Source organism: Dama dama, chromosome 3, assembly GCF_033118175.1.
Source record: "Dama dama isolate Ldn47 chromosome 3, ASM3311817v1, whole genome shotgun sequence".
NCBI classification, from domain to species: domain Eukaryota; kingdom Metazoa; phylum Chordata; class Mammalia; order Artiodactyla; family Cervidae; genus Dama; species Dama dama.
This window is the reverse complement of record NC_083683.1, coordinates 48461907-48471220: the sequence shown is the minus strand read 5'-3', so window position 1 is coordinate 48471220 and position 9314 is coordinate 48461907.

Below are 9314 nucleotides of genomic sequence, written 5' to 3'. Positions count from 1 at the left end.
TCCTGGAGATGGGGCAAAGGCCCTGGCAGAGCCAGAAGGAGCAAAAATAATCTGTGCTGCTTGGGCGGTGAGGCAGATCGGATGTGGGGGACGGAGAGGCCCGGCCTGTGGTCCCTCAGCCCCCAGCACCCCTCCCTGGCCTGCAGGGGCGGGCTCAGCTCTTCAGTCTTGCTCTGGCCCAGCCAGAAGCAATGGGTCCTGGCAGGCAGGGCCTCCTCAGTTAATGGCCATGCACCAGGCCGGCGAGCTCGGTTCCCTCTGCCTCACAGCACTGCCTGTTCCAGACCCCAGATGAGAACATCACACAGACAGACAAGCAGGCCCAGCCCTGCTGAACCCCAGCCAGGCAGCCGTGGCCTGGGCAGCCCCTCCCACCCTAATTCAGGAGGCTGGCCTCGACCACCCCAGGCCTCCCTCAGGTCTCCTTGCCCAAGATCCAAAAGGTTATGCACTCACTGCCCCCAACACACCCTCGCACACACAGCAGAGGACAGGGTCCTCAGAGAGAAGGTTGATCTAACAGCACCTATGACTTGCTGGGTGCAGCACCTGCTGAATAAGGATCTGGTCCTTCTCCCTCTTGTCTTCCCTCACCTTCGGGACAAGGATGCCTCCATCTCTCTGCTTCACCTCCTGCTTACTTCTTCACCTCCTGCTTTACCTCCAGGCTTACTTCTAAGATCACAGGAAGCAAGAGACACAACTCATCGAGCAGATGGTGCTGGAAGATGGGATGAGGCCCCCAGGCCTGCCGCTCCTCCCCCATAGCACACCATCCCCGGGAAAGCAGGGCTTTGAGGAGAGGAAGGTGCCAGGCTCCAGAGCACAAGGGTTGGGCCCCTCTCTCCCAGGGAAGGAAAGGAAGGTGAGAATCACTGACCTGAGACGTTTCCATGAACTCTGGCCATGCCAGAAGAGGGGGAGAGGCCTGCACAAGCGGGCAAGTGACAGGGGAAGGCAGTAACTCTCATAGTGGTTCCCTTACCATAAATTTCTAATTGGATCTGGATCCCGTGGTAGAAACAGACACACAGGACCCGCCTGAGGAATGAGCAGGGCTGGGAGCCATGTGCCACCAGGACCTTAGAGGAATTAGGGGTGCTGGTAGCAAGGGACTCAGGCCCTGGTCCCCCAGGGGGTTGGTCTCAGCGAGGGGAGACGGTTTACCCAAGAAGGACCCCAAGGCCAGGCCCATCCCCGCTCCTGCCTCCCAGCACAGGAGTGCCCTCTGTTTACAGACAAACTGTGAGTGTAGGTGAAAGAGAGAAGGGGTCATGGCTGATCCTCAGAAGCAGCAGGCTCTGTGCACCCCGCTGCTAATTCAGCCACCGCCCCCTCCCCCCCCACCTCCCTCCCAAGCTGATGGGAACAAAGAGGCTGCAAGTTTCCAGTTGTAAAAGTCGGGGAGGAGCGATCAAGAACAAAGATCAAGGCTTCGGATTTTCCATGACACCCGTGCAGGGGCGGGGGCACCGAGCCTGGCTGAACTGTCTGGCTCAGTGCCCATCACCGTGCCCTCTGGGAAGCAGGAAGCTGCCACCTGGGCCCGGGGCAGCGCCAGGCTCACCACCGGCGTGGCGCCCTCTGCTGGGGCCGTCTGGGTAGGCGGCACCCCTGCAGGGTGGGGCAGAGCCTCCTGACTCCCGGGTCCTCAACCCCAAGTCCTCCCAGCTCTGTAGGATCAGACAGCCTGAGAGCTCAGGAGCTCACCGCACCGAGCGGCGCCCCCAAACCTGCGCCCCTGTGCAGAGGTCAAGTGACAGAGCATAGGAGGTGTGGACTTTGGGTGGGTGGGGGTGAAGGGAATTCATTTGCAGGAGGCCAAAGGGCAGCTGGGCTTCCCTGGTAGCTCAGCTGGTAAACAATCCACCCGCAATGCGGGAGACCTGGGTTCAATCCCTGGGTTGGGAAAATGCCCTGGAGGAGAGCATGGCAACGCACTCCAGAATTCTTGTCTGGAGGAGCCCGTGGACAGAGGGGCCTGGCAGGCTACAGTCCATGGGGTTGCGGAGAGTCGGACACGGCTGAACGGCTAAGCGCACAAAGTGGAGTTGGACTGGGCCGCCTCCGTGGCCCCCGCCTCCACCTACACCCAACTCTCTCAGCTTCCAGGCAATCCGGGACTGGGAGAGGTCCACCCAGTTAAACACATGATGGTATGTCATGGAGCCCTCTTCAACTTTTTAAAAATGTCAAATAAACCCATGTATCCAGACAAGGAGGATGACCACAGTACAGTAAGTGGGAAAAAAATAAGTAGATTCTGAAACCATTTTACTAAAAATAATTAGACTTCAAACCACTGCACTTGGATATCCGTATCTAAATGACTATAGTGACTCAGACGGGAAAGCGTCTGCCTGCAAGGAGGGAGACCCAGGTTCCATCCCTGGGTCGGGAAGATCCCCTGGAGAAGGAAATGGCAACCCACTCTAGTACTCTTGCCTGGAAAAATCCCATGGATGGAGGAGCCTGGCGGGCTACAGTCCATGGGGTCGCAAAGAGTGGTACATGACTGAGCGACTTCACTTTCACTTTGAATGTGCTTAGAACGAAGTATAGAAAGATAAATGTCCAAACTTATGCCCAGGGTCATTTGGATTAGAATTAAAGGAAAGAATTTCGTATTTGAATTTTTATACTAAGCATGTGCGTGCCTGCTTAGTTGCTCAGACGTGTCTGACACTTTCTGACCCTATGGACTGTAGCCTGACAGCCTCCTCTGTCCTTGGGATTCTCCAGCAAGAATACTGGAGTGGGTTGCCATGCTCTCCTCCCGGGGATCTTCCCAACCCAGGGATCAAACCCAGGTCTCCTGCATTGCAGGCAGATACTTAACCCACCCGAGCCACCGGGGAAGCCCCCAAGCATATATAATTTTATAATTAAAAAAAAAGATAAGGGTGGGGGAGGTGGTTACGGCAGTCTAAGTGTGTAGAATTGGGCACGTGCTCACACGCACACACACACTCCTGTGCGCATGCTCACACCAAGCGCATCTGGCCCACCAAGGAGGACACACCTGGCAAATCTGGCAAAAACCTGGGTGCACACCAGGCTCAGGCACATCCCCACAGACCTGGGCTCCCCTGGCTGTGTCTGGCAGGGCCTGAAGCTCTCTCTAGGCACCGATCCCATCCTCTTGATTCCCCAGCCTCCATTTACTTCACCTCCCCTCCCCTCCCAACTCCCCCCAGGCCTCCATCATTTCCTGCCAGGTATTCACACAGCAGGACCCTGCCCAGTCAGGGGAGTCAACAAATCCAGCAGAGGAGCACGTGGCCTGGCCATGAAGATGGCCTCCCCTTCTTCTGGGGCACTGGGACACCCATCTCCAAAATCGGGGTTGTCCCAGGGTTTCCTCTGGATCCCGGTTTGATTAAGAAACCACCTGGGCCTCAGCCAGTCCAAACGTGATCCCAATTCTGCTGCTTACATGTTGGGTGATCTCGGACTAAGGTTATTAAAACCTTCTGAGCCTCAGTTTCCTCATCTGTAAAATGGGAATAATAAGGTTATTGTGAAACTCAAAGATGATAATATCTATGAGACGAGATGCTTCGGAAGACAAACAAGGAAATGATGATTAAGTGTCAGGATCTGGCTCCCTCCAGGGCAGAGGATAAGGCTGTGATCAGGAAAGGACACAAGGACCTCTGAGGTGCTGGCAGTGTTCTAATTCTGGGCTATGGGGACAAGGATGTTTAATTTATAATTATTTATTACACTGTTCATATATGTATATATTTAACAGATGTATGCTATGTTTCATAATAAGAAAAAATGTTTTGAAAAGTTTCATGTTCAGTATAAATGTAAAATAATATGAGCAAGTGTAAGTTCCCATTCTCATTCATACTCTCGGGGTCAGGGTTAGCTGTATGGCAAGGGTGACCTAACAAGTAGAGATTTCATTTATAAACCTAGACCAGTGTTGTTTTCTTTGCTGGTGGAGGCCTGGGACGGCAGAGGTGTCTAAGAGGTGTGGGTTGCTGTAGGTCCACTCAAAACCAGCCTGCCCTTCCCCACAGCTCCTCCCCACCACAGAGGGCTGAGAGCTATGTGCACAGCGGCCCACCCAACTTCCGGGCTGGCATTATCCTCGCCCCTGCAAAGTTCCCTGAACCCCAGATAGCCTCCTTTCTGCACCCAGCTGCTACTCCGCATTCCTCAGCAGCATGGCCCCTTCCTTGGTCCCCAGGCCCACCACTTCCTGCTTCACTGGGGTCCTTCCTCATGCCTGGAAGGTCTGCCCCCGCTACTTCCCAGCCTTTCCTGGCCCTGCTCCTAGTTCTCCTAGACAGTGAGGCACTCTCTGCCACCCCACAGCACCCCAGGGCTCCAAGGCCCAGCCTGCACAACAGCGTGCCCCCTGTGCTGGCTCTGACTCCAGTGGAGGGCTCCCTCGGGAGAACTGGGCACGGAGGCAGGGCCCCCGCTGCCCTCCCAGGCCAGAGACACCATGCTGGGCCACAGCACCCCAATGGCCCTCAGGCCTGAGCCCACCCTGCCATCAGAGGCCACAGGAATTTCTGTGGGGCCTGGCCAGGGCTTCTGCCCGGTGACCGTCAGCTCCCTACCCCCCTCCGTCTGACTTGCCCCCCATCTCTTCCTGACTCGGCTTCTGTTCGACTCTGTGATTTAGTTTGTCTCCCCTCCCTGATTTTCTGTGGGCCTCTGTCTCCTCCATCCTGCCCAGCCAGCACAGGGGCAGCAGGAACCTTCCATCTGCTTTGCAGGGGGGGCAGCCCCTGGGCTTCTGATCCTTGCCCCCAACCTCCGCCATTGCCAGCTCCTCTCGGAGGTCTCCCCACCTCACCACCACCCCCACCCGCCGAGGTGAAAAGAGCCCGACGACGGCCTCAGTGGCAGAGCTGAGCTGAAAGGGAAGAGGAAGCTGATGAAACGGGTGCAGGCAGATGGAACTTCTGCTGTTAGGAGAATGAAGATAAACCGGGTGAGGGGCTGTCTGAGGTCTTGTGTAATAAGAGCTAAGAAGGAAATTGAGTTCTGGAGGAAAACAGAGCTGTGAGTGACGTAAGGGTGGGTTTCTGGGATAAATTCTGAGACTACGTTCTTCTCGGGGTCTAATCTCAAGCCTGCCTGCTGCAGAACTAGCTCTTCCCCCTCTGTTCCTTTCTTGCACCATCAGAACATGTGCAGGGAGTAAAGTGAAAGCAGGAACAAGAGGTGCTTGCAAAGGGTAGAGAGAGCCTTTCTCGTCAGCCTGTAAAGCCACCAGGGTGTCCCCTCCCCACCCCCAATCACCTGAAGCTCCCCAGTCCTTGGCACAGCCCAGAGACCACGCTGGAGGCAGTGGCCACTCCAAGCCATGTAGACAATCTTCCTTTCATGACCTTATTTATTATTCTTTTCCCACCTCTCCACCCCTTCCCCACCAGCTGCTTAAAATATTTTTCAAACAGAAAAATCCAACCACAGCTGGAAACCAACCCTAAAGTTAGTCCAGAACGTGGGAGCTGCCAGGGAAAATTGCTGGAGCTCAGGCGGGGCTGTGGGAGGCAGGGCCTCAGCCACGGAGGCAGCCCGGCTCTCTGGGGGCCCCAGAGGGACAGGAGACCGAGCAAGAGGGCCCTCGGGTCCCATCACCATTCCACACAAGGTCAGTGAGGACCCGCGGTGGCCAGGCCCTAGGCCCTGAGGGGACACACATCAGCTTAAGTAAAGAGACCTCTCCTCAAGGAGTGACAGGCTTCAGGAGGTAAGGCACAAGCCCTCCAGTGACAACAAGAGCATACACTTAGAGAGTGTTTCCTACGTTCGAGGTCCAGGCCTAAGTACTTTTACATGTGTGACTCAAAGCCCTATCAGGGCTTCCCTGGTGTTCCAGTGGCTGAGAATCCACCTGCCAACGCAGGGGACATGGGTTCGATCCCTGGTCTCGGAAGATTCCACATGCCACAAGGCAACAAAGCCCGTGCCCCAGCTACTGAGCCTACAAGCAGCAACTACCTAACCGTGCACGCCCTAGGGCCCATGAGCCACAATTCCTGGGCCCGAGTGCTGCAACTACTGAAGGCCTGCTCCATAGCAAGAGAAGCCACCACAAGGAGAAGCCCGCTCACTGCAACTGGAGAAAACCCAAGTGTAGGTACCAAGATCCAACACAGCCAAATTAAAATCCTATGTGCCCTGCACAGAAAGTACTGTTGTTCTCCCCAATGTGTAGAGGAGAAAAACCGAGGCACACAGAAGTTAGGAAACTTTCACCCCACCATACAACTACAAAGGCTAGAGTCAGAATCTTGGCCCAGGGAGTCCAGAATCCATGCTCTCAGTGCTGTCCTCTGCCATCTCTGTACGTGCAAAGGCAAGACAAGAGCCCCATGAGACAGTATAAACAAGTTAACATGCAAATTCAGAGATGGTCCCTGGCAGAGGGTCAGAATCAAGGAGGGCTTCGTGGAGGAAGTAGCATGAGCACTACTTCTGGAAGGAGAGTGGGAACTTTGAGTCTATGCTCAGTGGCAGGGGCAGAAGGTATAGAGCAGAGAAAGCTGTGGCAGGAGCAGACAAAAACAGGACCCAAGGGACCCACCATATGACCCCCACCACTCAAGAGGCCACCCCCACCCCTGCCCAGTGCCCAGAGAGAAAGAATGCATAGCTGAACCCAGGCCTGGCCACAGCGACCATGGTCCAGATTCACCCTCCATCTCTCCAGCATCCCAGGCTGCTTTCTCACCTCCCTCTGACACCTCCCATCCAATCCTCTCACTCTTCCTGTTTGTACTGGTCCCCTTGCACACCTGTTCACAGGGGTGGGTGAGAGGCAAAAACTACAGCACTCTAAAAATTCTCTAGAATACAAATGTTTGGTGGCATTTAATTGAGACCAAAGTCACCAAGCTCTCTTGGTTGGAATGAATGTCCCAGGAGGGTGGCCATGCAGCCACATGGCCTCAAGACCCCAAGAGATAGGGTGGCAGGTCACTGGGCTGGACCCTTCTTCTCTCTGCCTTGCCTCCACTTGTCTCTGTGGCCTCTTCCAGTCACGGGATCTGAGTCTCAGTTTTCTCTCTGGATCTGTTTGGTGTGTTCCATTTCAGGTCTGAAGTCCTCGTGAGCACAGAGTACTCATCTCTCTTCTCTATCCCTAAGGATTGCCATGGAAAGATCAGCTGGTTGGATGCTCAAGGCTAATTCAAAGCTGGTGGCAGTGGCCAGTCTACTGTGGGCCTTCCATGCGAGCTTCTACGAGCTTGTTGATACTGAATCACCATCACCGTAATATCTGATAATGCTGCTGCTGCTAAGTCGCTTCAGCTGTGTCCGACTCTGTGCGACCCCATAGATTGCAGCCTACCAGGCTCCGCCATCCCTGGGATTCTCCAGGCAAGAACACTGGAGTGGGTTGCCATTTCCTTCTCTGATGCATGACAGTGAAAAGTGAAAGTGAAGTTGCTCAGTCGTGTCCTTGAGACCCCATGGACTGCAGCCTATCAGACTCCTCCATCCATGGGATTTTCCAGGCAAGAGTACTGGAGTGGGTTGCTATTGCCTTCTCCGAATATCTGATAATAGCTGCCGTTTATTGAATGCTTATTGCCTGATGGACAGTATTCTAGAAATTTCTCACGGATTAGCTCGTTTCATCATTTAACAATGCTACATGTGGTTGGATGGCATCACTGACTCAGTGGACATGAGTCTGAGCAAACTCCAGAGGTGGTGAAGGACAGGGAAGCCTGGCATGCTGTAGTTAGACACGACTTGGTGACTGAACAACAATATATGAGGAAACTGAGGCCCAGAAAGGATTAAAGGCGGTGCCCAAGGTCACACTCCGGGCTTCTACGGGGGAGGGAGGGGGCACCCAGAGTGCAATGACTGTGTTTTGTTCCCCATTGTCTCTCTGCCCCAAGTCCCTGCAAGGTCGACCTTTACTAGCATAGGAGCTGTGTGAAGACAAAGCTGTGAATTCTAAACAATTGCCTCCTGTCAGGAATCTGTGAAAACTACCTGCCCCAGGTCGATGACCTGAAGGACTCTGAGTTCTTTCTCAGCTCTGGGCCAGCTCGACTCCAGTTGCAAGTACCTACCTGTCCCAAGGTGGGCCTTGCCTGGGTGCATGGAGATCCCAGGACAGGTAGCTGGCTCCTTCTGGTCCCACCAGGCAGGGCAGGCCAGGTCAGTGCCAGGTCTGCTGCTGTGGTACCTCAGCTTTGGGTGGGCTCCTTTCCTCGGATCCTGGCTCCTCCCGAATCCTTCTATGGAAGCAAACAACCCCAAACCTGGCCGGTGTTAAGACTGAGCCTCAAGAACTGAGGACCAGGCTCCTGGGCCTCTTGCGCCCCCTGGTGGAAGGAACAAAGTAGTGCCCATGCCTGCAACTGCCTTGTGAATGCAACCTTCCCTTTTCTCTCCTCCCTCCATCCTCTCTCCTCTTCTCACCTTCATTCATTCACCCTTGACTGTACGTCCACTGTGGGCGGAGCACCTCCATGAGATGGGGATGCAGACCGTGTCCTGTGCCTGTGACACTGTCCTTGTCTTGAGGTGCTCACCTTTTTTACTCACTTAACTCGTTCCCTCATTCTACAAATATCTGTGGCGCTTCCACTCTCCACCAGGCTCTCCTCTAGGCTCCAGAGACACCATCTCTGCCCACACGGAATTTACAGTCTAACAAGACATTCAGCCTAGTTAACAGAGGATTGTAATGGAGAAAGTGCAGGCGCTAGAGAAGAGACAGATAGATGTAAAGACGGCAGTGCTGACACCAAGCAGAGTGTGTGTAGGGGTGACAGGAGAAGATTTCAGGGTGACATCTGGGCTGGGCTTGGGTGGTTGTGTAGGATCTCTCTGGGAGTAGGAAACAGGGTGTGGATTGGGTGGGGCAGGGAGGAAAGAATATCCTACACAAAGAGGACAGAACTAGCGAGCACAAGAAGTCCCAGCATGTTTAGGGAGCTACAAATAGTCTGCTGTGGTCAGAGCGTGTGGTTAGAGGGAAGAGGGCAGCAGGACAGTGGAAGGGCCTTGCAAGCTGTGGAAGGAGTTTGGGTTGCTTCCTGCAGCCTGTGAGGAGCCACCGAAGGTTTTAAGAGACAAGATGATACCACCATGTTTGCATTTTATTTATTGTAACTAACTAATTAGGCTGTGCCAGGTCTTAGTTGCGGCAATGTAGGATCTTTGATCTTAGTGGCACCATGTGGGACCTTTAGTTGCAGCATGCAAATTCTTAGTTGCTCCATGTGGAATCTAGTTCCCTGACTAGGGATTAAACTCATACCCCTTGCATGGGAGTACAGAGTCTTTCTTAGTCACTGGACCACAGAGAAGTCCCT